This window comes from Podarcis cretensis (assembly GCF_951804945.1).
Source record: "Podarcis cretensis genome assembly, chromosome: 2".
NCBI classification, from domain to species: Eukaryota; Metazoa; Chordata; class Lepidosauria; order Squamata; family Lacertidae; genus Podarcis; species Podarcis cretensis.
In genome coordinates, this window is record NC_137171.1 from 23,097,144 (window position 1) to 23,103,274 (window position 6,131).

Sequence of the window (6,131 nt, forward strand, 5' to 3'; positions counted from 1 at the left end):
ACAGCGCACGGAAACACCGTTTACCTTCCTGCCGGAGCGGTACAGTGGTACCTCGGGTTACATATGCTTCAGGTTACATACGCTTCAGGTTACACACTCCGCTAACCCAGAAACAGTGCTTCAGGTTAAGAACTTTGCATCAGGATAAGAACAGAAATCGGGCTCCGGCGTCGCGGCAGCAGCAGGAGGCCCCATTAGCTAAAGTTAAGAACAGTTTCAGGTTAAGAACAGACCTCCGGAACAAATTAAGTACTTAACCTGAGGTACCACTGTACCTAATTATCTACTTGCACTTTGACGTCCTTTCAAACTGCTAGGTTGGCAGGAGCAGGGACCGAGCAACGGGAGCTCACCCCGTCACGGGGATTTCAACCGCCGACCTTCTGATCAGCAAGTCCTAGGCTCTGTGGTTTAACCCACAGCGCCACCCGCGTCCCATGCCATACAGGGCTTTGTGTGCAAATACCGTAACTTCAACTTCAACCGATAGCACAGTGGCAGTGCCGATTACTTGAACAAGCCTATCACATGTTGCTGTTAGTCTGCTACACAAAGCAGCCCAGCAGTCACATTTTGTACCAGTTGCAGCTTTCAGACTAATTCTAAGGGTAGATCCATATTTAGTGTTGCGATTATCTTGAGGTTACCACGGCATAAACCACTACAGCTCGTTTATCCCATTCCAGGGAAGTTCGTAGGTCATGCACCAGCTGAATGTGGATAAGGGCACTCCTGATAATAATGGATGGAGGAGCATCCCCAGACTATGTACCTAAACCTTCAGGGGAAGTACAACTCTCTGCAGAACAGATAACCGACCAAGATCCCAAACTCAGGAACTACCCATTCATAGGGCTTCCATTTTGTCAGGATTCAGCTTCAGTGTATTGGCCCTCATCCAGGCCATTACTATTTCCAGGTACTGGTTCCACACATGTACAGCCACACTTGATCCAGGCATTTTACAGAAACACGAGCTGTGAGCATCAACATGCTGGAAACACTGTGCAACAAATTTCCTAATGCAGGCATAGCAAACTCGGCCCTCCATATGTTTTTTGGGACTACAACTCCCATCATCCCTAGCTAACAGGACCAGTGGTCAGGGATGATGGGAGTTGTAGTCCCAAAACATCTGGAAGGCCAAATTTGCCTATGCCTGTTCTAATGATCATCATCACTGGCTTCATAAAGATGTTAAAGAGCACTGGGGATAGAACAGTGTCTTGTGACACTCGTCAGTTCAACAGTCAAGGAGCCAAAATGCAATCTTTGGCCTGCTGCCTGCAGGTGCACCGGAGAATGTTATCTTATTGACAGTGTTGAAGTTAAGATTCAACTGCCAGTCCAGTTGAGGACATCTTGTCCTTTGCCTCAGACAGCAAAGTATCTTGGGCTGAACTTAAATTAAAGTAATTGCTGTGATTGGCAGAATTTGCACTTCTACACTGTACCCTTTCCATATTTGTAAGCACTTGATTATTTAGTGTGATAGCACCTGCCTTTTAGAACTCTCTGCCTATTGAGATTAAGCAGACGCCTTCATTGTACTCTTTTGGGTGCCTACTAAAAACATTCTTGCTTAGAAAAACTCACCCAGATGCTTTGAAAGTTAAGGTAATATTAATCTATTTTAGTATTTTACAGAAACCTCATTTTAAATATATCAACAAATAAGTAACAGATTTTCTCCCTGCTGTTAAAAACAACATAAAATTGTCTCAAGAATTTCTTTCAAAAACCTTTACGTAGGAAATTATAAATGGAACAAAATAATACATAAGGAACAATATCCTCCCTCTGCCTGGCCACAAATACAAAAACAATGGTTTACAAGGTATTTCACTATATCTCCTCCTCTCTAAATATGCTACGAGCATAGCTTGAAATTTCAACAATAAATGCATTCCTCTTTGTGCCAACAGAAAATGTGACAAAATAGGAAGACCACAATCAGATTTAACAGAATAAAATGGCAAAAATGGCAGTTCGGCAATTAATATCTGGTTACCGAAAGGTCCCACTCTTTAACTTTATTTTTTATGCACAACTTTGCAGATATAGGAGTAACAGCCTCAAGGTCATCAGGAAAGAGTCCATAAAGATTAAAATCAAGTTTCAGCTATCTTTTATTTTCTGAACAAGCATGCACACTAAGCAATCGCGCTAACAATTAAAGCTTCTAGATTCAGATAGGTAGCCGTGTTGGTCTGACGCAGTCGAAATAAATTAAAAAATCAAAAATTGTCCAGTAGTACCTTAGAGACCAACAAAGTTTGCAACTAAAGATTTATTTTAAAATCTTGCATTTTGCTATCCATACAAGGTTCTCACAGCAGTTTCGAAACTGAAAAACAAATACACATCATCTGCCAGTAAATTCATACACTTGAGGTGTATTTTTTTAGGACTCACCTTATTTTTATGGTTGGAAGTGGTTTAAAATTGTTTTATATTGTGTTTTAATGCTGTAACCTCTCCTGGGATCTTATGGTGAAGGGTGAGTAATAAATAAATTATTAATAGTAACAATAAACTCACATAATTAAAAAGAAAAATAACACAAATCGCCAAATTGTCTCAGTATTTAAAATATACTGTATATATCAACTATAAATGCAGCAGTAAATTATTAGCAATTAATTATCCAATTTAAATAAAAATATCTGATGTATTATTATTTCAAGTCATTGATTTATATCTACTCTGGCACAGGCAGTGAAGAATGAAGCAGAGTTACACTCTGAGCCCATACAGAAATTAATAGGCTTAAGCTTATCTCTGCATAGATCAGTATCTTAACCTTACAAGGACTTTACTGGTCAGGTTATACAGGTTTATGTTACTATGGGCAACAGAGTAGTAAAGTGAAATAGAATTGTCATCAAACTTGACCTTTAAGTTTGTAAAGAAAATCAGTAGATTACACTAATGTCAAGAAATTGCAAAGCAGAACCACCACATAAATTTAACGTATGTTTTTTGGCAAAGAAATAGAAAACCAAAGACTTGAACATTTTTTCAAAGCTGGGGAAAAAAAACCAAAAAACAAGGCACAGGAATGTGGTTAGAATCTTGGATATTCTAACAGGCAGTTTTGCCCCCTCCTTTTAAAGGAGTTGCCACTGTAATATGTTTTTAACTACAAGAACACTCCTACTTCCCTGAAGAAAGGAAAGCAACAAAAAAGACAGGGAAAAGTTCTCACAAATAAGCACTAAAGTAGCTTACAAATCCACTCAGTTTTATCATTTAACTACTATGACTGGATAAATAAGGCTGAAACACTACACACACACACACACACACACACACTTGGGAGAAAGTCCCTTTCGCAACCTGAAAGGAACACATCCCGGGTCTGCACACACACGGGTCGCGATTCACTGCTTCTGCGCATGTGCGTGATGTCATTTTGCGCGTCTGCAAAAACGCATCATGAAGCAAACCTAACAAGAGGTATGACTGTAAACAGGATTAGGCTAGCAAGGCATTAAGAGAGAGAGAGAGAGAGTGTGTACAAGATAGTAAGGTAAAGGTAAAGGTACCCCTGCCCGCACGGGCCAGTCTTGACAGACTCTGGGGTTGTGCGCCCATCTCACTTAAGAGGCCAGGGGCCAGCGCTGTCCGGAGACACTTCCGGGTCACGTGGCCAGCGTGACATCGCTGCTCTGGCGAGCCAGAGCCGCACACGGAAACGCCGTTTACCTTCCCGCTGGTAAGCGGTCCCTATTTATCTACTTGCACCCGGAGGTGCTTTCGAACTGCTAGGTTGGCAGGCGCTGGGACCGAGCAGCGGGAGCGCACCCCGCCGCAGGGATTCGAACCGCCGACCTTTCGATCGGCAAGCCCTAGGCGCTGAGGCTTTAACCCACAGCGCCACCTGCATCCCTGGGATACAAGATAGTATCAGTATTAAAATAATCATAAACTATAAATAGGAGTAAGATATTCTTAAGCAGTAACTTCCCTTTTTTTTTTTTTGTCAAATCTAGCAAACTCAGTTTTAACATATTGTTAGGGGTTTGTGGGTACCAGATTCCCCCAAATTTCTGGGTCCAGTAGGGGTTAGAATTTAATCAAGGCAAATGTTAAGACATGCCTGTTTCTTGATCACGAAATTGCCTGGGGTGATTGACCATTTGGAAAACAAAAGGAAGGTAATGGGCCAGTAGGAAAGCTAAATGAGAAGGGACCATGTGCCAGACAACAAATGGGAGGGGGCTCTCCTTCCTTCAGCTCAGAGTTAGTTAGAAGAACAAAAGGCAGGGTTTAGAGGTTTAAAGTGGGCTGGATGCGGGGGAGGGGGGAGGTTGCAGGCTGTTAAAGTCAGCAATCTAGAGAGAGGAATGGCTTAGGGGGTTGGACTAGATGACCCTCAGGGTCCTCCCAACTCTACAATTCTGTGATTCTGTTTTAATAGTTGCGTCTACGGGAAAAGCAAGATCCTCTTAGAGGAGTTAATGCTGTGAACCCCTCCATCATAGGCTCAGGTTGTATATATGTGTAAATAAACCATATATCACAAAGACACCACAGTCTCCTCTATGTCTCAATGTCTCAAAAGGAAACACAGACCCTGGGTAAACAAGCCTGGAACCCCAGAAATCTCACATGAGAGCTTTTCAAACTGCATTTCTGCCTTTCACACATGCAATCCAGCAGGAGGGGAAGTGCAAATGGATTGTAAGTGGTATGTATGAAAACTGTGTGGTGTACCTTACCTACACCACTGTGTGAAACTTCTCGTGCTCCAACGTCTTTTCGTCTCTTCGTTACTGAACCAAGGACTATTATGCGCAGCAGCATAGTACAAGCGGGACAGCATGTTCCTAGCCATTGGACCCTCCTGTACCTGTCTAGGCATGCAAAAAACAACAACACTGCTTATGCCGCTGATTAGGAACCTAGGAAGTAGCCTTACAGAGTCTGTCTACCTCAGTATTGTCACCATGATTAAGAACAATTCAGACAAGGGCCTTTCCCAGTCCTACCCATAGGGGTTGCCAGGGATTGACATGGGAATTTCTTGCACTCGCAACAGGTGATGTGTCACCGAGACAAGTGTGAGGCTTTTTGGTAAGGTAAAGGTAAAGGTACCCCTGTCCGTACGGGCCAGTCTTGACAGACTCTGGGGTTGTGCGCCCATCTCACTTAAGAGGCCAGGGGCCAGCGCTGTCCGGAGACACTTCCGGGTCACGTGGCCAGCATGACATCGCTGCTCTGGCGAGCCAGAGTCGCACACGGAAACGCCGTTTACCTTCCCGCTGGTAAGCGGTCCCTATTTATCTACTTGCACCCGGAGGTGCTTTTGAACTGCTAGGTTGGCAGGCGCTGGGACCGAGCAGCGGGAGCGCACCCCGCCGCAGGGATTCGAACCGCCGACCTTTCGATCGGCAAGCCCTAGGCGCTGAGGCTTTAACCCACAGCGCCACCTGCGTCCCGAGGCTTTTTGGAGTATATGGCAAATGTTGGGATTTTCCTCACAGACCCCCTGAAATCAAAGTGCCTAACCGAGCCGCATCCTCAGTTATATATACTGTAAATCTAATGACTCAAATAAAAATAATAATCAATTCGTTTCAGTGGAGCACTCTGGGGTCGGCGAGTGTCCATATCCAGAACAGAACAGGGCATTTCTCAGCGCCCTCATTTGTGAAAACGAGCAAGGCCTTCAATAATAACAGAAGCAGGCCTAACCTTTTCCTTCCAAGTAGCCCGTCTGACCAGACTTTAGAACGGCCAAAATCCTTCCTGAACCCAGGGCGCTTTCATTGTGGGTTTTTTTACAGCGCGTAGGTTGCACAATGAAGCCTCTCTGGAAGATGGCATGGTAGCGAGCGGTCTCCTCAAATTTCCAACCGCTTGCCATTGACAATTTTCTTTTTGTAATAATAATAACAATAATAATTTATTATTTATACCCCGCCCATCTGGCTGGGTTTCCCATTCACTCTGGGCGGCCCTCAACAGAACATTAAAAACACGAGGAAACTTTTGTCCATCAAAAGTACCTGGGTCTAATAATAATAATAACAATAATAATAATAATCCCAATATACCTACTGATTTTAATAAATTAATTACTACTACTACTATTATTATTATTACTACTACTATTATTATTATCA

At 43.2% G+C, this 6,131-nt stretch overlaps 1 long non-coding RNA gene across 1 annotated transcript in view; it reads left to right on the plus strand.

The window, feature by feature from the left end:
• The window catches only part of LOC307210145, a 168,459-nt gene that overhangs the window by 139,172 nt on the left and 23,156 nt on the right, over nucleotides 1–6,131 (plus strand). The gene's annotated exons all lie outside the window — the stretch shown is intronic.